This window comes from Bactrocera neohumeralis, chromosome 5 (genome assembly GCF_024586455.1).
Source record: "Bactrocera neohumeralis isolate Rockhampton chromosome 5, APGP_CSIRO_Bneo_wtdbg2-racon-allhic-juicebox.fasta_v2, whole genome shotgun sequence".
In the NCBI taxonomy this organism is placed as follows: domain Eukaryota; kingdom Metazoa; phylum Arthropoda; class Insecta; order Diptera; family Tephritidae; genus Bactrocera; species Bactrocera neohumeralis.
The window spans coordinates 7252299-7275662 of NC_065922.1; the positions used below are offsets into that span (position 1 = coordinate 7252299).

Here is a 23364-nt window from a genome sequence, read left to right on the forward strand (position 1 = left end):
AAGCGTTGCCAACTATTTGAAAAAATCTTAATTAAAATTAAGCGACTGCAACGTACTTATGTACATATGTATATGACTTTATAATAGGGCTGAACGGTTTTGTATAATTTTTTGAAAGTTTTGCGTAACTATTGTATTCACTGTTGGCACCTGCTTTAAAATTGAAGTTGAAAGAAATTTGTGAAATAAAAAAATACTAAAATAGGGGCAGAAAAGAGGTTAAATATAGCTTAACGTTAAAAACTTGCTTTGTGTATGGTTGCCACCTTTTAAATATTTTAATAAGAAATAAATTAGAAAATCAAATAATTATTTTAATGTAAGTAACTAAAAAGGCTTAAGTAGGCTGCAGTCGAAAATAATGTTTGTTAAGCGTTGCCAACTATTTGAACAAATTTTAAGTTTGCAACGCAGTTTGTAACGCACAGAAGGAAACGTTGGAGACCCTATAGATTATATATATAAATGATCAAAGCTGAGTGCATCTAGCCACGCACGTCTGTTTCTATGTCTGTCGGTATTCTCTTATATGCTAACTAGTCTCTTAGTTTTTGAGATATCGAACACAACTTTTTCTGCCCAAGAAGTTGCTCATTTGTCGCAACTGCTGATATCGTATGAGTATAGCATATAGCTGTCATACGAACTGATCGATCAAAATCGAGTCTTTGTATGGATGGATGGATATTAATGCCAAAGGAAGGCCGACAGCCACCGAACAAATTATTCAGATCGAGATATAAGCTGCCATACAAACTGACCTATCGAAATTAAAGTAAATATATTTTTGGACACTTTTATACTAAAAGAATTGTACTTTTGCAGCCAAAGTTAATGTTTTTATTTTTTTTGTTTGAAATGAACGAAATTATTGATTTGACCTACCGTCCTAATTCTGTGTTACGTTTTTACACAGCAAACCCCGAGCATAAAGAGACGGCACACAAAATCTATTTTGCTCTGCACTACTAAACTACTTCAGATTTTACCGTTTGAGTGCTCATTCATTCTAGCAAATTCAGTCAAATATTTAGCTTATTAATAACCTATTTGTTGACAGACCAATAACAATAACAACAATAATGGCATAAGTACACATAAACGCCGCTGAAGCACGTGTTCCTAATGCTTAGCTATCTAAATTGTCAAATTAATTTTTTTTTGTTTTTTATTTTATTTTTTTTCTGTTATTATTTTTTTTCAAGTTTTTTTCTATTATTATTTTTTTTCAAGTGTACAAAATGCGGTGAACATTCATATACATACGTGTATGTGCAGTTATATAAAAAATTAATTTCCGTAGACAAAACTTGGTGAAAATAAAAAAGATATATTTTTTTATATTTTGTTGTATACAAATCGCTTGAAATAAGTGTCAAAATGCCAAGTCATACTAGAGTATTTCAGCCAAGCAAGTGACAGTTAATGCGCCAACCGTGCGTTGGTTTTTTGTACATATGTATGTATGTATGTTTGTCTATATGTGTTGGTGAGAGTATTTTTTGGCAACTTAATGACTAGACAGTGCGTTAGTTTTTTTCACAAATTTTTTCCACCGTTGGCTATTGTTGAAGGTCTTTCGCCTTTCTGCGTTTGTTGAAAAGCACTTCGCCTGAAGCACTTTGCCTATGCGAGCAAATAGTAGCAAATTTGAAAATAATTGTTTGTAATGGTTAGACATTTTCGAAATACTTTCTTTTGCATTGATTTTGCACTGCTTTGCTTTCATTTCAAAGCTTTTCAATGGCGCAAATTCGCTATGCAGATGACTTTAATGCGTGCAGAAAGTTTTATGAAATATCTGTACTTTTTTGATTTTTAGTGGCGAGCGTCAATTAGTAACGGATTTTGTTTGCTATATTGGAGTAAAAATTATTAAAAAAAATAAAAATGTTTAATTTTTTAAATTTAGATATCGAAGTTGGACTTTCGTATGACGCGCAGCTGAAAAAGCATGTGTGCCATTAACTAAATAAATTATTTAAAAAGTTTTAAATCGTTAAATAAGAAAAATATTTATTAAGAATTGTTAAATAACTCAGTAATAAATTAATTTTGAAATTAAATTTCAGCTGCATAAATATTACTTCATATATGGCGTTGGACAGCTAGCTGTATTTGCATGTTTGTGTGTTTGTGTGTCTGTCATCATTGTCAGATTTTATCATCAATGCCGTCAAGTGAATACCTTGCACTTGAATCTAAATTATTTACGCTGAAATATTTGCATACTTAATGCACACGAAATGTTTTTAAGCTCAGCAAATGCGCACTGCAAGTGAGAGGAGTGGCGGGGAGGTGGGGTGTGCGCAAGAAAGAAGGGGCTAAGAATTGCAGCGCCAGCAAAAACAATTGCCAAGTTTGTAATTTCAGCAATATTTTTTTGAAGTCACCTTGTTGGCGTTGCTGTTGTTGTTGTGGTTGCTGCTGCTCATGCTTTCGCATTTGGTGTGACGACACTTGGCATTTTTAAAGCTTGAATTTACTGCAATTATTTAATTTGTTTGCAGAATTTGCGGCAATTTGCATTAAATATGACTTGTTGTTGCGTTTCGCTTGCAGCTTAATCATATTTTTTGCAGTTAGTGAAAATTACGTTGGCCTCTAAAACCAATGGTGGCTATTTGTCACTCGCTGTTCACCGCGTTCTCGTTCATATTTAAATGAAATGACGAATGCATGTTTGTTTCGGCGATTTTTCGGTGTACTCAAGCAGAAGTAATTGCCGCGATATGCAATTTATTAATTCGCTGATTTTTTTTTTTTTTTTTTGTTTTTTAGAGAAAATAAAAAAAAGTAGATGCAACCGCTCAAAGCTGGAATGTGAAGGGAATAGCATGCAAATTCGTGGAAATTTATTTGCACAAATTAGTAGTACTAATTGTAATTCAAAACATTGCACACTTTCGTTTTCGTGGAAATATAAATTTAAAATACAAATTTGTTGGAGAGACCTCCCTGAAACTGCTTAACCCTTATGTGATGTCACGATTTTAGATATTTCTTCGCAATTATGGCAGCTAATAAAATTCTGTGAGGTGTTGATTAGGCATAAAGGTATTTTTTATTTTAAATATATTAGTAACAACCGTTAGTGTGCAGAAATCAATCTCCAACGCAACTATCGCAGCCAGGGAACAGTAAACTCAACGAAGCTTTTGAAGTCCAATTGCTATTACAGAGGAGTGTATATAAGAGAGGCTGAACCGCCTATCAGTTTGCAACCGTGTACACCTGATCAGGGTGCCGGGCATAAAGGGGTAGTCGGCAATGAGCTGGCCGACGAACTAGCCCGTTGTGCGGCCGCGTCCAGGATGATGGGGCCAGAACCATTCATTGCGGTGGGGTCCCACACCATAAGAGAGTTGCTCCACACGGAGGAGAGAGTGGGGGGAAACGGCACTGGCAGCAGGCAATAGAAATGCGCCACGCCTACTTACTATTGGGAGGTTACAACCAAGGTTTAGAGTTATGATCAAGCTCGTCCGACACAAATTCCGTCTCTTTGTCGCGCTTTACATATACTGGGCACTGGAGGAAACATTTGTCCAACATATACATACATAGTTTCTGCGTAAACTGTCGGTTTTGCGACATGGAACAGGGAACTCCAGAACACCTGATTCTAGATTACCAAGCAATTTGTAGAAGCAGGCTCAAGGCCCTAGCTCATGCAATTATTCAGAGTGAGAGAGCACAATAGACCATCGGTCGCAGTGCTAAACCTCAATTATTTTATCTATCTATGTACTGTACCTTCAGGGTATAATGGTAAAGCTTTATAGTAAACTAATAGCATTTTTTTAAAGTATGTTACTTCTTCCTTAAATTATAACAATTGCGGTATTTTCCATATTAACAGGGGGCCTATTCTGTAACTCGATTCGAAAATCAATTTACTCGAATTCGGATTTTTTATATTCTGTAACTCGATTTTCGGATTTTCAAGCCAATTTTCGAATAAAATATTCGTTAGCTTTTGAGTTGTAGAAAGCAAAAACGAATATAGTATGTATTTTTTCTGGCACAGGGTGGTACAACTTTCGCATAATGATAAAGTAGATCCGAATTTTGAATAGAATACATTTTCGAATCGAGTTACAGAATAGGCCCCTAGTGTTGAAATTGCCAGTGTTTTAGTTAGTTAAATTGAAAGCTGTATTTTGGATTATTTCATTTTGTATCCAAACTGATAACAGTTAGCATGTCCGACTTAACAGCATGCCACGAATTGTGATTAAAAGCATTGCCTACTTTTCTGCGCCAATAAAGTAAACACACGAAAGCTAAACAAATTTCGAATTTAATAGTAAAGAGTATATTTATATCTAATTAAGGGGCTATACCAGTGTGACACTTTCAAAAAAATTTTTTTTTTTGCTTTTTCGATAGTTTATATATTCAAAAATAAATAATAAAAAAAATAAATAAAAAATAAAAAAAAAATTAAAAAAAAATAATAAAAAAATAAAAAAAAAATTAAATAAAAAAAATTAAATTAAATAATAAAAAAAATTAAATAAAAATGAATCAAAAATCATGAACCTTGGAAATTATTAATTTAAGTTTAAGTTGCATTTTCGAGTTTACTTAAAATACTTTAATACTCTATTAATTTGTAAATTTTGAACTTAATTTTTAAACTTAATCAAAGTCTATTCCAAATATTATAATTATTTTATTAAAATATTAAAATAATAATATCCAACAGCTTCGAAAACCACATACACTAACACAATTTCATATTTGCTACAATAATAACTAATTATTATATACATACATAGTGTATTGTTTTATTATTTATTAATTAATTAATATTCTGCTCATTTATTCAAAACTACTTTCCTTTCCTTTTTATATAATTGTTTAATTTTTTTTTCCTTTCGCCAAACTTCACACCTTCATCTTATTAATTATTCTAAGCTATTATAACCGGACTATATGCAGACACACACACATATGCATATACATATGTTAAAATAAACAAATGGCTCATTTTCGTGCTTACAATAAATAAATAATTTTTGCTGTAGACAATTTGATAAATCTGCTTTTGTTTTTTCGAACGTACGAAATGCTCTGCAGATTAGCATATTGAATATTATATTAAATGAGCCTCAAGTAAAATTCTACTTCACATTAAAATCATTTTGATTATATTATAAGGTGAAGTGCGACGACAGCAGCACGCTGAGCAAATAAAAAAAACACACAATTTTAAAATACTAGTTAGAATAAAAAGTAAATCTTGATATTTTCTATGAACCGGTTCGGCTTGTAGTCGGAAACTGCACTCATCGCGCGTTTGAACTAAAAAGTTTGTACAAAAAAGTAACATATAGACACACATTTGGTCTGCAGCTACGTGGTTATGTTGGTCAAGCGAAATTAATTTTATTTTTAGTTTTTGTTTATAAATTATTTTTATTCTGTATGCATACACAAGCAGTTGGGCCAGTGTAAACCAAGAATTTTACACATTTTTTATTTTTCAATGTTTTCAATGTCAGCGCACGGTCTTACAATGGCATCATCTGGCAATGTCAGCAGCTGAACTTGAACAAGTTTTATATTTTATATTCATTTAGAATGCTTCATGTAATAAAAAATTATAGTTGTAAAACTTTGGTGATGTAACATTCATAATTTGTATGTAGTAGGCATTAAGTCGAATGTGTGAAATCTAGAAAATGGCATTAAGTTTTATTTACATGACGTTTGGAAGTGTTCTGAGAACTTTGAGATTTTTTATAAAATATTGTCTATACTGCTATTTTAATATAGGTTTGTCGAAAAAGTCTTTTCGTATTTCTAATCAAACTTCATCTTACTTTTGCATATTTTCTTTTATAATGAACTTTTAGCTATTTTTCCGCTAGAGACATTATTCCATCAGTGTAAACTTTCCTGGGTCAGGGTTATATGGTGTACGCATCAAAATTTCCCAGCCAAGCTCTGCCAGTTTTTGCCGAGTCATCAATGTTGTGTGTGGTCTAGCGTTGTTCTGATAGAAGACGAAACCCTTTCTGTTGATCAGTTCTGGCCGTTTTTTTTCGATTGCTTGCTTCAAACTCATCAGTTGTTGACAGTAAAATATAGAATCAATCGTTCAACCAGACTGGAGCTGCTCATAGTGGATGATTCCTTTCCAATTTCACCAAACACTCAGCATAACCTTTCGAGGCGTCAATTCTGGCTTTGCGACCATTTGTTGAGCTTCACCACGCTTGAATCATGATCTTTTTCCTACATTATTGTCGCATTTGCTCCACTTTGCGTCTCCTGTTACCATTCGCTTCAGAAATGGTTCGATTTCATTTCGTTTCAGCAAAGAATCGCAGATGCTAATTCGGTCCATTAAATTTTTCACAGACAATTCATGTGGTACCCAAACAACGAGCTTCTTTTTTGTACCCAGCCCTTTTTAAATGGTTCAAAACCGTTTGTTGACGAATGTTAAGTTCTTTAACGATGTCATGGCTGCTTATGTGACTGTTCTGGTCAATCTTTTCCATAATTTCATCGACTATTTCAACGATAGGTCGACCAGAACGAGGTGCATCTTTCACATCGAAATTTCCAGAACGGAAGCAAGCGAACCATTGTGGTGCTACACAAACAGATACAGCATCGTCTCCGTAAGCTTCACAAATTTCATTTGTGGCTTGCGTGGCATTCTTATCTTTTTTATATAAAAATTTAGCGAATTTCTTCATTATTTTCACTAATTTTTTAAAAGTTGTAACTTTTTTTCAACTTCCCCGAACTTACTTCTTTTTGGCTAAATGAAGCTTAAAATCTCACCTTTCTAACACTATATGTTATGACACAATGTGATTGGTAGCACTGGAGATATACGACTGCAACGACATCTATTAATAAAATACGAAAAGACTTTTTCGACTCCACTTTTTGAACCTTCGCTTAGTATATTCAGTAATTATATGTATACACCATTGCCAAAAAGTGCAGCGTAATAAACATGCCCGATTTGTTTATAAAAATATTATATTTGAATAATGAAGAGCACCAAAAAAAAATCTGCTGCCTATGCGCAAATGTTTAGCGCACACAAGTCTATTTACTTGTCTGATTGAGCGGATTGCTTTGTTTGCAAATGAAATGAAAAGGAAATGATTGATGGCAAGACATATCCACAGTTATAAGCGAAATGCTACTTTTATTACAATAATTCGAAACCTTTGCACTCGTCCCCTACTGACTTTGTATGCCTGTATGTATTTATGTTTAAGTTTCGAATTATCACATCTTGCGTCACGAAAGCAACGATTTATGTAAATAAATTCAAAAGCGCGAATTATGTGCAAATAGCTGTATATATGTATGTTTATGTATGTGCGCTTTGAATGGAAACACCAAATGTCAATATGTTTATCAATCTATAATAAAGCAAACATAAATTAATTATATACCCGTATTTAATTAGAATAATTTGAAAAGGTAAACGAAGGAAAAAGAGCTAGCAATAAATAAATCTAAAAAATGTGAAACAGAAGTGCTTCATGTGTAGCAACAGGAAATATTTAGAATTCTGTATAATGAAGTTAGTTTTGAATTTTTAAATAGGTGAAGTTATTGTGATTAACAAATGGCACATAATTAACCCAATATAGATACATATGTATGCTTATACGAGTATGCTATGCATGAATATATAAAAATCTAGAAATACACGTATACTTTCAAATATACTTGAAAACATAACCTTTTAGCCTTTAGAAGAAGCCTTTAAAACTACTTATCATTCAAATTATCGTAATAGACACCCCTGAGTGTTGATACGCTTAGAGAAAACATACTATTTTACAGTTTTGACATTGAAAAATATTTATCGTCACCTAAAATGCAAAATAACGTAACATCACTTTTCATAAGTTTACATGGGAAGGAAAAACGTTATAATAAAAACCACTCATATTGAAACAAAATTTGAGTTTTGTTTATAAAATGGTTATATTTTGGTTATTATATCTTACTGCGATTTTCGATTTTTTTTATGATATGTTGTTTTGGATTTTATGTGACGTTATATCGTTTTTTTGAAAAACATTTTTTGATATATTTCTTAAACATTTTAGAAAACAAAAACGAAACTTCACAGAATTATAATAATGATTAAGATAAAGCTTAAGTAAGAATTTCAACATTTAAGTTGTTGCGCCAAATAATTTAGGAGGTTCGAGCGTATTTGTAAGATTTGCTTGACTAAGTGCAATTGGCGGCAAAAAATGTTCGGCGTTCTTCTCGCAACATGTCGGTGAGAAAAATTTCCCAAAACGGCTGTACTCGGCTTGAAATTTTCACACGACCTTTTTGAATATATTTATTAGGCAATGATCGAAGGCATAAGATTTTCGATAATAATTTCGATTTTTTAAGCCATTTCGAAGCGCAAATTTTTTCACAAAACTACTTTTTTGGGAAGCCGACATTTTATAGGATATACTAGTACGTCGAACATTACTAGTCCTTTGAATATTATCTACTAGTCCTTCGAACATTACGAACCTTACTAGTTCTTCGAACATTACTAGTCCTTACTAGTTCTTCGAACAATACTAGTCCTTCGATCATTACTGGTAGTGATATATTGTAAAAATATTTTTTTTTTGTTTTTGAATTTTGCGTGGCTCCTTCTGGAGATCGGCTACGGTATCAAGGTCATACGAAAATTTTGAAAATGAATGTACGATTATTAAAATACATTAAATTCAGTAAATGTACATTATTTTTATTTATTTTTTAAGTAAAAGACCTCTTCAGAAAAGAAGAAAACGTTTTTTAGACTTGCATGTGGATATAATGCTTTAAAAGAGCTGTTATGAACATTTAAAAACAAATTGAATTTTTCTTTATTCAGGCGACAACTCCTTCAGAAATATCCAGACTTGATAACAACACATACATATATTTATATTATTTTTTATATAATTTATTTCTAAAAACATTTTTAAAATTTTGAAATTTTTTATAAGAACTTTTTTGAAATAGTTTTATTTTCAAAAATAGTAGTTTAAATGTTTTTATTTAATATTTTTTTTATATACAAATTTTTTTATGTATTATTTATTTTTTAGATTATTATTTTTTATTTCTCTTCATTGTTTTGATCACCTTATTTTTATTATTTATTTATTAACATTTGTAGCTGTCTGGCCATCAATTGCGTAGCCGAATCAAGTTTAAGCGCTTATTAGGTTACACACATATAAGGAGGCGCGTTCATAAATGTTTGTGTGTGTGTGTATACGCTGTTTACCAAACATTGTAGCACAACGTTTTTCTTTTTTCAATTTCTATCTTTTTTGGATATTGCATTTTTTCAATACTCAAAACATATTTAAGTATGTATGTATGTATATCTTTCTCTTTTCTCATTGTTTGCCGCCCGTAAGTGGTGTCTGCCGGTTGAGGCACAAGCTGCTACACTTGGCTGCGTTAATAAATCCCAGTTGCAGACGTTTAGTCGTGAATTGCCGACTACTTTTTTATTATTTTTTATATTTATTTTTGCATTTGAAACAAAAAAAAATAAACAAATATAAAAAATCAACCAAAAATAAGTAAGGATGAGCTAAGTTCGGGTATAACCGCATATTTTATGCTCGTGCAACATGCAAGTATTAAAGCCAGGGAAATAAATACCTTCAAGTACATAAGGCTTGCTAGTTTTTTGAGGTCTAGGGCGAGTTTTCACTTTTATCAATGCCATATTTCAAATTAGTTTGAAATCGGTCGGAAGAATCTCGAGATATGTGATTATATGTGAAACAATCGTTAAGTCAACAAAACTATTATACTCTGTAGCAACATGTTGCAAGAGCATAAAAATCAAGTAAATGTGTCACAAAGGAGATGGCTACAAAATAAAATCTGAAATTGAAAAAATAAAAGCCAAAGCAGAAAATACTATTTGACATTTAGACAATAACAATGAATTGGCTGTGGCTGTGGTTGTGGCTGCGGTTTGCTGTCGCCTATTTGGTTTTGGCCAAGCTGACTTGAGCCTATAATTTGTTTGTCAGCTGTACGAGTGTATTACAGTTGTGGCGCTTCAAATCTGCATACACTTACATGCAGCTTCCAAATATAGAGACTTATAACTGGAGAGCTATGTGTGGAGGCACTTTGTAAGTCTGCTAGTGTATATACTTATGTAAATATGTATCTAAGCAATTTTATACCGAAGAGCGATTTTATCTCTATTTTGCCTGAAGTAGTTGAAGAGTTGTATTTTTTTCGTTTTTTCGTTTTGTATTTTATTTACTTCACTTGTCGCCTTTCCATTTATTTATTATCCGTTAGTGAGTTTACGCAAACGTCTGGGCATTTGGTGTGCAGATTTATGTGTGAATTATTTGATTTTCATAAATTCGTGAATTCACACACGCTGCGCACATGCACACTTACATACATACATATGTATGAACATTTTTCAATTTCGATTTTGCAACTATCTATATGTTTGCTGTTGATTTAAATATTTATTTTGGCACTAAAATTCACTCATTGCTCATTTTTCGCTTTAAAGCAAAAATTTTACGTTTGTGGAAAATTTATTTACAAAAAAAAAACAGAAAACAAACAAAAAAATTAAAAATAAAAAATAAAAAAAAAAAAAATAAAAAAAAAAATAAAAAAAGAAATAAAAAATTAAAAAAAAAATTTAAATATAAAAAATTAAAAAAAAAAAAAAAAATTAAAGATCAAAATACACAAAAAAAGGAACCCAAAAAATTGAAAAATGAAAGAAAAAACACAAAAACAAAAACAAATTACAAAAACAAGAAAAAACGGTTGTGCCGAAGCAGTAATACCCTTCACAAATGAAATAGTTTTCCATACACGAACCTAATTTTGATCGTTCATATGTCACCACTGGCCACCAGCTGCGCCATTTCTTATATAGTGTCAGGGCTGAGGACTGTCACCAAGTAAAAATAAAAAAGAATAGGTCGCATGATAACACATCACATCACTTTATAGCCTATCACTTCGTTTCAATTGACGCTACTGACCACCGTTTGAACCCAGCTGGCAGCGTTTCTTATATAGTGTCAGTGCTGGGAACTGCCGCCAAGGCAATCAGAACAAGTCATGTAATGAGACGTCACATCACAAGATGCCATATCAAGTTGTATGATAACACATCACTTCATATCATATTTCGCCACTGATCAGCAACTGAACCCAGCTACCAGCGTTTCTTATATAGCACTAGAGCTGGGTATTGCCGCCAAGGCGAAAAGAAATCATATGATAAAAAGAAAAGTCACATCATATGATTAGTTATCATTCCGTTTTATACTAAACCACTGCATTCAACGAATATTCGCTGAGAATATTTGCATATTTTATTGAAACCAAAACCTTAAAAAATATAACATATAGAGGTGAATTTCCTAAATTGAGGTTATGAAAAATTTAATTTAATATTTCAATCATCAAGTTTTATTTTTCTTGATTTCATAAAATCTCTCATCTGTGCTAAATTTCGAAAATATGAATGATTTTTAGTAGACTGCCTAGCAAACAGGTTTGCTTAGAGAAATATATTGGGTAGTCGAAAAAGTCTTTTCGTATTTCTAATCAAACTTCAACTTTTTGTTATATTTATACTACATTTCTTATTTTTCCGCTGGAGACATTATTCGAACAGTGTGAAACTTTCATCAGTGAAAATCGAAATTTCGATTTTGCAACTGAATTGAGCAGAACGGAATCGAGTGAACCATTGTTGTGTTACAAGAACTTATATAGCGTCTCTGTAAACTTCACAAATTTCACTGATGCCTTGCGTCGCATTCTTCCCTTTTTTATAAAAAAAATTTCAAAATATAGCGAATTTTTTCATTATTTTCACTAATTTTTTCACAGCTGTAACTTTTTTTCAACTTCCCGCATTTAATTTCTTTTTTGGTTAAATGAAGTTTATAATCTCACTTTTCCAACACTATAGTGTATGATACAATGTTATTGGTAGCACTTGAGATATACGACTGCAATGACATCCATTGACAAAATACGAAAAGACTTTTTCGACTACCCAGTATTTAATAAATGCAGTCGAATTGGCGTGCCTCGGCGTGTTAAAAATCTCGGTATACGGGTTCCCATTCTGATAACGAACTGAGTATTGTTCAAAACTAAACTTAATAAAAAGGCTTTCAGTTCGGGTCAGTAAATTCAATTGATTATTGGTTCTTCTTCTTCGATTATTAACGCTTAAGCGGTGTCTACCGCATTAAAGAAGAAGAAGAATGGTTCTTATATTTAGGTAAAATCGAATTTCCGTTTTAAAACTTATTCGCGCCCTTGTTTCAAAGCGTTTTCAAGCAGTTTTTTTTTGCTGTGAATGAACAACAAAGACGTTCATAATAAAAAATAAACGCCCTTAGTTAAAAAAAAATAATAATAAAAAACCCTGTCTTATGTTCAATGGCTTTACATTTCCTATTAATTACATGTCTGATTAATTAAATAAACGCTTAGTGGCACATAAGGCATCTGCATGTTGTAATAAGACAGCAGCTTTACTTTAAATCGTTAACCTTACACTTTGTATGCATATAGGTTGTGTATGTGCATATATGTAAATGTGTACAAGTTAAAAATGATTACTTTTATTGACCGTACAATAGACTTAATTGCATTTATTGTTCTACGGCGATTACCTTTTTATAGCTGCTTAGCGAATTAAAGTGATTAATGTAATATTTTGTTGCAATATGTGTGTTTTTTATTGTTGTTCTTGCGTTTTTAATAAGTCAAAATCAAACGTATGCCAACCTTTTCAATTACAATAACAATTTTTGCATGAAAAAAAAACGCCGCTTTACAGCCAATAATTTCCACTTATTTACAGTTATTAAATTAAATTTTGCTGATCACTGCCGCTATGCTTATTGTTGTTTTATTATTATAACGCTTTTCGTAATTTTACTGTGCACTAACGGTAGTGTGTAAAAATAATTTGCTGCCTATCAGATGGCGATGACTGCTTGACACTTAATGACACTTTGATTTGTTTACTATTGCCGTTTGTTGATTTTTCTTGTCACTCACAATAATTTTTGTTGTATTTGTATTCTTTATTTTCATGCACTTTTTCATTTATTATGATTTGCATTTGCTTTTACAACAGAGGAGTTCTTGCTTTTGTCGCTTATCTGCGTGGCATTTGAACTTTTATTATGAGGACGCGCGTGAAATGTCACGTTTGCAAAAGAAAAACAAATGGAAAACAAATGGAAAACAAACGGCAAACACTCGCACACACCGCGCAGCGACAGGCTCGCGGCAGCGCGCACAGAAGATTTAAGGCACAAACTCGTATTGTAAAGTGCGCGCAGGTTTTTCCGCCAATCACTGTTGTTGTAGCACTATAAAAATGCAGCTCAGACAAGTGCCTGCCTCAATCGAACGCAGAATTTATTGATTTTTGGAAACTGCCAAGAATTCTCAAACACAAAATGCATGCAAATATTATTCCGCACAGACACACTCACACACTTGCATACATATGTAAGGCATGAACGAGGTGTGCAAATTAATGCGATTGAATTTGTGCCAGTTTAATTAAATCGTACACGCTCGCTTTGCATTTGATTATTTATTTGCACTTTTTGAACAATTTATATGGCAATTTTTGTTGTTAATGTTTGTAAAACACAAGCTCAACACAAATAGCAACAAACAACAAACGTAAATATCATGGCATTCGAAGAGGCGAGCAAGCGTAAATTATCATACCAATCGACATTCGACTAACTAACTGAACTGGCTACCACAACGGCTGCTTGGATTTTGTTGCTTTAATAATTTTTATTTGCTTTTTTGTTTTTTGCTCATTCGGTTTTATTGAGTTATATACATATACGTATTGATGGGGTTGACGGCGCGAGCTGAACGCGTTGCGAAGCCGAGAATTTGAAAAATGTGCGCGCGGCAAAGTCTGGAATGAAACTGAAACTGAAAGCAAGAGTTCAGCGCACAGCAGCTGTGAGTGCGCGAGCGAGCGCCGTCAACAGCGTGCAGTGCGCGCAGCTGTGCTGTCAAGCGCTGCTCATGAAAAGCTTGCTTGGCTGGCCGGTGGCTGCCAGCTGGTTTTTCGACTGAGCGCCTAACTGGCTGCTCGATCATGCCGCGCGCTATAACTATTGTTGTTGCTGTTGCGGCGGCGGTGTGCCTGCGACGTGTATGCGTTTTCGCGCAGAGCGTGTTTTTGGCGAGCGCCAAAGCGCCAGCTCGCCGCGCAAGTGAGCGCCGCACACTCACCGCTCACAGCTGCTTGACAGCTGCCACTGACTGTGGCAAGACAGAGCGCGTCGCGCGTCACGCCGCGCTGCTAAGTATTTGTGTTATTATTATTGTTTTTTACGACTATTTCTTGTTTTTGTGTGTGTGCTTTGTGCTTGCTTGCATTTTTTCGCTGGCTGCGCGCATAACTTAAATGTCTGACTAGCTGGTTCGCAGTCGCATTGGCAGCTACAACTATTTATTGGTGGCAGAAACTGCACCCAGTGCAACAGCAATACACGTAGCAGCGGCAAAGACAAAAAATAACAACAACAACTACAACTGCAACTACGTGGACATCATAACTCCTCGTAAAAATGCAAGCTACAGGTAAATAGTCTTTCGTTGCTAAAGCAGTGCATTTGTATGTGTGTGCGTGCGTGTGTGGTTTTGTATTGACAGTGACTTGTTGCCGCGTTGATTGATTCGATTTCGTGGCGCAGACAAAAAGTGCACAAAAATTGTAAAGCAAATCATCTGCGCTGCTGCTATCACCCGTTATTGCGGCAGCTGATAATTTGCGCAGGCGATTTTAAACTTTTCTCTTCTTCTTCTTTTTCGGCTAGTGCAAAGCGATCAAATTAATAGTGAGAAAGTGGTTATATGGCGCACGTGCGACTTCACAAATACAAATAAATGCGCACTGCAGTGGGGGCTTTTGTTTCATATAAACAGGCCTTTATATTTTTCGGTCAATCGTTGGGTGGTCCGGTGTGTGTGTGCGTTGGCTTTCATGACCGCAGAAAAATTACAAATTTCAATGAATGTCTTAATGGCATGGGAAATACATGTCTATTAATTTTTTTCTTTTGTTTTGAAATGAAACTTATTTAGACTGCAACGTAATTGCGTTACGCAACGAAATTCCGTCACATCGGCCTAAGAACTACATTTCTAAATAAATTTATTTTTTGTAGCTGACTTATTTTGACTGCAACGAAATTGCGTTACGCAACGAAATTCCGTCACATCGGCCTAAGAAATAAATTTCTAAATAACTTTTTTTTTTTGAAACTTACTTAATTAGACTGCAACGAAATTGCGTTACGCAACGAAATTCCGTCACAACATCATAAGCCAGCCACTGTAAGCTTAACTGATATACAATATTGTTTGTCAGATTTCTGTGTGTATAGCTCGTATGGTTAAAACAAAGTAAATTAAGCTGGAGGAGGGTTGCCACTTGTTTTTATGAAAGACAGTGAGAAAATATATGCCAGATTTTTATTTCGAAATCAGTCTTGAGTAGTTTGGAGAGCATTTGGGGGCAAGCATCAGCGATATGCATGTTCTTTCATGGTCTTATTTCCTTTAAGTTCGGATTTTCTGTGTACCGAGCTCGGCTGCGATTCCCCTGTGTTAAGTATCGAAACATACTTTATCGCACCGAATTTTGTTTTGAAACCAAGTTAGTTAGTATCGATATTGTTACAGTTTTTCTACACATAACTGTAAAAATATCTGTACCGTTGAGCTAACTTACCTTTGCGTATTTTCGGTACCAACAACGCCCAACACTAATAAAAATTAAAAATTCTGGTTTTCTCTACCGTCATTAATATTGAAGAAAAAGGAAACTCACCAGCACGGGCATATTAATAGCATCACTTATACTGTATCTGCCTCCAAAATACAGTCTGGAGTAATAATTTATTAACTTCTATATTTAGAGTTCTTATTTTTATATAAAAGCGCGTCCAATTAAAGGTGTGAGCAAATGTGTTGAAAAACAAATTCACAAAGACAATGGAAAGGTAAACAGGATTTCGAAAAAAAAAACATATTAAATTCGTAATATTTCTTTAATATTAATTACAAATGTTTGAAATGTAAGCAGAAGAGTTAAAATCAAGAAATGTAAAAATGGAAATATTCCAAATATAAATTTTATTTCGTGAGCACTTGCTTTATCCATATAAAAGAAAGAAATAATATAATATAAAAACGACAGCGGCTTAGATGTAAATAAACAAAGTTTCGCAAATTTCATTCACGCGCTAACAACTGCTAAAGATAATAATTGAAAAGACAATTGAAGCAACAACTAAATAAACACTAATTTACCATAAATAAATAACAATAAGTGTTTATACTTTTTTGTTGTTTTTGAATATGTACCTTGCTCGAAGCGTTAAAAACATTTTATTTGTTTGTTGGGTAATGATAATTTACAACTGTATTTCTAATTTCATTAGAAAATATAAAAGAGTAATGTTTTTCGAAATCGTACGTAGCTGGCTGGGGGTAAGGAAGTATTCTAGTCTAGAAATAAAATACATAATCTGTTTTTGTTTTAATATTTTCAAAACTTAACAAGAGGATTTTTTCAAAATTTAAAATATTTTCGGAGATATGTATAGGTTTTTTCCTGACTTGGCATCCAAACTAACTCGAACAGAACAGAAGCTTTAAACGCGTTTTTTCTGAAACGATCTGTTTTTAAAACGATACCCACTATTTCTCAAGTTCTACTGTACCGATTAGCTGAAAATTTTGGATTTTTTTCCTGTCTTCTTTTAATGTTAATAGGTTAGGTTAGATTAATCGGGTAGACAAAATGGCCACGCATAGACCAGTTTTGGTCCTTTGCGATACCAGATGGCGTTCAATTACCACGTCCATGAGGAGTAGTCATCTTTTAGGATGCCTGCGCTTGAAGCGAATTTTAACAGACTCTGCGGCCTCGCTATCGATACCTCCTCCAGTGTATCATAACATAGGGATTCCAGATGCTTACAACGTAGTCTTGCCAATGCGAGACAAGTGCACAAGAGATGCTCCATTGTTTTCCTGGTGCTCTGCTATAAGCATCCTGCGAGCGTCTGCAGCCAGCAGACAGTGACCAGTTAGCATTCCCATCGTGTTCCTACAGTCTCTTCTGTCGAGTGCCAATAGGAATTTTGCGAGATGACAATGCATGGGTTTCGGATGTTGCCGTACACCATTCTTGCCAATCTCGTCCACTATTTCACTGCTCTCGTTGCCTTTATGGCCTGGCACCCAGTAGAAGTGAAGTTGTTTGCTTCTGCCAACACTTTCCACTGCCGCCGTCCTTTCCAAGACACTTCTGGCCGATATGCGAAATGAGGTTACTGCCTTGATTGCTGTCTCAGCTTGAAATATTCTGCAGTGGTCTGGCAACTTAAAAGGTTACCTTATTCTTAACTATTTAGAGTATATTCTCGCACCAACTCCATCGTCCATTTTCAAGCCATACTCTTCTATAACACGCATATAATGTTTCTTTTGTTTCTTTCGCGTTGTGTTTCCACAGCAGTTTGCTGTTCAAGACTAGCCCAAGGTACTTGGTGCGGTCCTTAAGAGACAGTGGTGTCCCATTCATCGAAGGGAACCTCCATAGAGGAATTTTGGGCTTCCTTGTGAAAATGAGCAGATCCGTTTTCTCCAGGTTCAACCCAGACCGGCTTGCCATGCCCAAATCTGGATAATATTAATATCCAGATATAATATTGGTAATGGTCTGTAGACACCTACCCGTTATTAAGATGGCAATGTTGGCCTATGCCACTTTCTTGGGGTCCTTCACAAACTTCCTTTGTTATTTTAGCGTCGTTCCATTCTTCTCTTATTCGTCTACAGGTCAAAAGGCTTCTGAACCAGCGTTGATTCCGTAGAGACGTTGTTGAACCCTCCGGAAATGTCCAGGAATGCTCCAAGAGTGTATTGCTTATATTCAAGAGCCCTTTCGATATTAAATACCAGTGTATGGAGTGAAGTCTCTACTGATCTGCCTTTCGTATATTCGTGTTGCGCCTTGGAAAAGCTTCTGGGAGGCGCTGCGGCCATAATGTGATGTAAATTTCAACTTTATCTCGAGAACACATATTTTTTAAAATAAATTTCTGCTAAACTCGCGCTCAGCGTTCTCATAAATATTGTAAAATTTCATGGTAAAGAATTCAATCCGAAAGTATTCAGTACTTTAAACAGCACCCGACGCTTAAAAGTATTTATCAAAACATATCATATTATCCGTTCTTGCAAAGTACACTATGTATAAAAAAGTAGAAATAGATTTGCTTATAAATTTAATAACGATTTATTTATATATTATTATTTATTGTCTTAAAAACAAAAAAAAAAACACTTTAGAAAGCGTAAGTAACCGGTTCATCCAGCTGAAAATTCCCTTAAACGTGTGAATTTATGGCAAAATCTTCGTAAAAATGTTCAACAAAAAATCGACACGCCACTATAAATCAAGTTCTCTGAATAGAATATATGCGCATGTGTCAGTTTAATACTTTTATTATGCAAAATCAGCGCTATAAAGAAGGGCTCTAAAAGCGTTGAATAAATAAGCGTGATGAATTATTGCTATAATTAATATTTTTTAACTTACGAGTGTGTTTAGAGCACTGTTTTAGGCATACCTGTAGACAATCTACACCACCTTTTGTTCGAGGTTTGTTGCACTCAAAAGCTTAAGCTTGAATTCGTCGATTTTCGAACGCAGTATTGAATATTTTGAGTTACAATGCTTAAATGGAGATAAGATTTACGTTAAACTGCAATAAATTGTAATAATTATTAAATATTTGCATATAATTATTTAATTATTTTTTTAGATTATAATTTACATTTTTTTTTTTTTTTTTTGGATTATAATTATTTTTTTTTTAATTTTTTATAAATTTTTTTTAATTATTTGAATATAATTATTAATTTTTTTTAGCTTATAAATTTAATTTTTTTTGCCATTTTCATTTTTGTTTTGTTGTAAATTCGAACACAGCTTGTTTTTGAGTTTAGCTCAACTCAAACATTTATTATAATGGCGGCTTTATCGAACATGACAAAAAGTAATTATTAATGTCATTAAATGACGCTTCTTTCAAATTCAAATTCAGCACTCTTTTAGTATTTTTTAGATATATTTTTATTTTTGAAACTAATATTAATATTTTTTAATAAATTTTTAAATATTTTTTTACACAATTTTCTTTTTGTTTTAAATATTATATTCTTAATTTGTTTCATTAGCTTTGGCGCATGTCCTTTACATGCCAATAATCACACTCACACACGATCTCGTCACCGTTTTTTCGTAATTTTCCACGGCACCTTTCTTAACGCTCACTAATCGGCGACTAAACACCGTTCGCACCTGTCGTCGGGCTTTTTGTGCGTCTCACAAGTCAATTTATTTTAATTTCGATTTCATTTAAATGGCACTGTAAATTTGTTAGCAAATAAGCTGGCAACATTTTGTGTACATATTTGCTCGCCTATTGCATATTTGCCCTACACCTGAGTCCACTTGCTACAAGGTGTTTTTTTTTTTTTTGTTTTTTTTTTTGTGTTTTGTAAGGAGTGGCTTTTGACATAAACCGCTTGCCATTGAAAGCCCCGTTGATAAGAACAGATAGTGCAGATACTAAATATGAAGGGAGACAAAAATACCCATTTATTTATGTTGTAATATTCAAAAAAAAACAACAACAATTTAGTGTACTAGTATATATGCTGACGCCATTTCCGTTGTGTTTCAGAAATTACAATTTTTACTTGAAATGTACTTGGCTTGTATTTTACAAAGATTAACTGTGTCTACGCTCGAAATGAATCATCTGCTGGCTAAAAACCCGCACTTTTTGTTAAAATGTATTTGCCGAATTTTTGTTTTGTTTTAATGGTGTGTCTGTCAACGATCTCTGTATATATGTATATTCATGAGTTTTTCTAATAACCTTTTCTAATTGAAAATATTTGTTTGATTTTCACTAAGGTTGTCTTGAAAGTGTATATTAAGAATTCATAAAGGTTAAGGGGGTAGTAAGGTTAATTCGAGCGGAAAAAAGCATATTTTCAATAATTTTTTTTTAAGATACAATCAATATTTATTTATTTGTATAATTATAGCATAATTATATGATATTTAAAGAATATTCTGTGAAAGTTTCATAGAAAAATATTAAAAAATGAGCCGGTGACAGAGAATCTTCGCAGACGTTCCAAAAAAAAAAAAATTGATTCGCGCTGAACCGCATAACTCGTGACTGGATCATCTGAAATGAAAAAACCAAATTGATTTTTTTTAATGATTTTTCAATTTTTTACAACGCTCGGAACTCAAAATACTGATTTTTCATCAAAAAAATCAGAAATTTCGTTGTTTAAAAATAAGTTAAAATTAAAAAAAATAATGTTCGAATAAATAAGATGTTTGGTAATAATTAAATTTTTTAATAATTTTAAGTTTTTAAGACACTTATATGTAAACTTTTTCACAAAAAACGATTTTTTTTTCGAAGCCGTTGTAAAAAATCAACATTTTTACTCGTTCTTCGATCATCAACTGTAATATAAAGAGTGATCCATTTCGAGGTTCCTTATTTTTTAAAGAAAAACACAGAAACTTTAAATTTAATGGTTAATGTTTGTTATCATTCGAAATAACATTCTTTGGCACTTACTTTTTGAAGATTATCTTTTTCAAATGTTGGCCATCCTTTGAGTCGAATTTTCGATGACTCGTTCAAGCATTTCGACCGGTAACTGGCGAATGACCCGCATGCTTCTTTGCTCCATAGCCTGAATCGAAGCGGGATTGTCCGCATGAACTTTAAACTTTACATATCCCCACAGAAAAAATTATAAGGGTGTGATATCACAAGATCTTGGTGACCAATCGACCGGCCCAAAACGTCAAATTATCTGCTCACCGAAGTTTTCTCAATAAACCCATTGATTGATTGATTGTGTGGGAAGGCGCCGTCTTGTTGAAACCAAATGTTGCCGAGATCACGAGCTTCAATTTCAGGTATCAAATAGTCGGTTATCATAGCGCAATAACGGTCGCCATTCACGGTTACGTTCTCACCGGCATCATTTTTGAAGAAATAAAGAGTAATGATTTCACCGGCCCACAAACCGCACCAAACCTGTTGTTTTTTTTTAGATGTAATGGCAACCCTTGAATATCTTCAGGTTGTTCTTCGTCCCAAATGCAGCAATTTTGCTTGTTTACTTACCCATCGAGCTAAAAATGGGCCCCATCGCTGAAAAAAATTTGATTCGAATACGTCGGATCTTCTTGGAACTTTTCAAAAGTGCATAGAGTAAAGCGATTCGTTTAGGAAGGTCGAGCGGCTTCAGTTCTTGCATATGCTGTATTTTGTACGCTTTCAATTTGTGCTGAACGTGGTCTATTCGGTCGAATATTATCCAATAATGAATGCTGGGTTTTAAGACGTGTGATGGTGTTGCGAATAGTACTACCAGCTGGCCGATTATGTAGACTGGAATTGAGCGAAGCGCCTGAGATACAACATGAAATTTCGCAATAAAGATGAAGGATTTGTTCAAGCTGTTTGGGCGTCAGTCTTTACATAATAAAATGCCAAACAGTACAGAATTAAAATAACGCGACACGACTTATGCGTGATCTGTCAAAAAAAGGCTATTAAAAAATTACCTCTACCTGGATTACCCGTTAGTAATAATGAATTTTTGTGGGTTTTGGATTTGAAATAATTTTAAGGAGAAAATCTACTTTATCGCCATACACATTTTTTACGGGAGGGTCTCCTGGAGATCGGCTACGAGTTCCCTTGATTTCAAAAATTTCTCAAAATGGTTCACCGAATATTAAAATGTAACAAATTCCGTAAAGTTGCTTGAATTTTATTTAATTGTTAAATAAAATGTATCTTCAAAAAGTTCATAACCCCTTAAAGATTTTGAATAACATGACATGTGACTGCTAGGTATACGAGAAACTAAATTATAAAAGTGATAGAAGATCCAAATTATTCAAATAACAGTTAAGTAATGTAAAATCAATTAAAATTTAAAATGTTTTTGGCCTCACATGTTTTAATGAAAAATTGTGTTATCCGAAACACAATGTTCGTTGTACTGTTACATTCTTAAATTCGCTCAATCTATTTTTATTAATCTGATTTAAGTTTTGTTTTGTCTCAATAAGAATTCCTATTGCATGTTGGTATTGTGAAAAAACACCCAAAAAGTTTGCCTATTATTCAGCCTCTTTCATGCATACTTTCAAAGTAGGTCGAGTTTGAAATTTCAGACATAAATTAGCACTATCGGCTATTAAAAATTGCATTTTTTAAATAAAATCTAGCTTATACCTCATAGTCTCGCAATCAGTTTCCTACAAAGTGGTGTCTTTTCATAGCATCCCAAATTATGCAATAAAATTTATTAGATTTGCATCTGGAGTTTGACATTGACAATACACATACTCGTACGCGTCGTTTCCTCCCTTCATTTGTTAAGGTCGAAGCAATTAGCTGCCAAAAAACTCCACCGCTCAAATTCCTACATTTACATATTTTGATCTCCAAACACAGACAAAAACAAATAACAATGAATTGTGTGCAATTTAAGGCATTTTTTCTATACTGAATTCCTTTTGGCTCACTCCATTTTAGGTCTACTTTTTGTACATGAACATCTCTTTAATGGTTTGAACCGCAAAACGAATAAAGCACACTTAGCTAACACCTCCGGGCAGTCTTGGGATGGCTACCTCGGCGGCTACTCGACTGCCTAATGAAATCGTGCAGCTACTCGGCTGATGGCTGTTGCTCTTGTGCTCTGCTGTTAATTGTTTTGGAATTTTTGGAAGCATCATTTGTTTTCGTTTTTGGTTGTTGTTTTGAAATTTCTTTGAGATTACTGCGAAATAGATGCGAGTACAGACATAAATACATAGTTTTATACCGTATTTTTTCTGCTGCATGAATAGTTTATTGCTTTTTGCTTTATTTTGTTGTGGCATTTGTTGGGCAAAACAATGGCACGAAAATTAAATTGGAAAAAAAAGAAAAAAATAATAATAATAAATTTGTAAAAAATGATAAGTGAAAAAATTGTTATAACAAAACTTGAAAGAAGTGCTACCTAGACCGTCAGACCGTCATAAATTGCCTGATATTGAAGGTACTACCTAGTGAGTGTGGTGTTTTTGTTTTTTGTGTGCCCATACACCATGCATATGTATGTACGTGTGTGTGTGTGTGTAAGAGTACTCACCAATGTTAAAAGCTTTTTGGC

General features: G+C 33.5%; 2 protein-coding genes across 2 annotated transcripts in view; one reads left to right on the forward strand and one right to left on the reverse strand.

The window, feature by feature from the left end:
• LOC126758866 (uncharacterized) overlaps positions 1-13994 on the reverse strand; it is a 35204-nt gene extending 21210 nt beyond the window's left edge. Inside the window, exon 1 of the mRNA XM_050473281.1 lies at positions 12696-13994. The gene's annotated coding sequence lies outside the window, so the exon portion shown is untranslated. The remainder of the gene's footprint in view (positions 1-12695) is intronic.
• The window catches only part of LOC126758853 (nascent polypeptide-associated complex subunit alpha, muscle-specific form), a 64412-nt gene that overhangs the window by 21687 nt on the left and 19361 nt on the right, over positions 1-23364 (forward strand). The gene's annotated exons all lie outside the window — the stretch shown is intronic.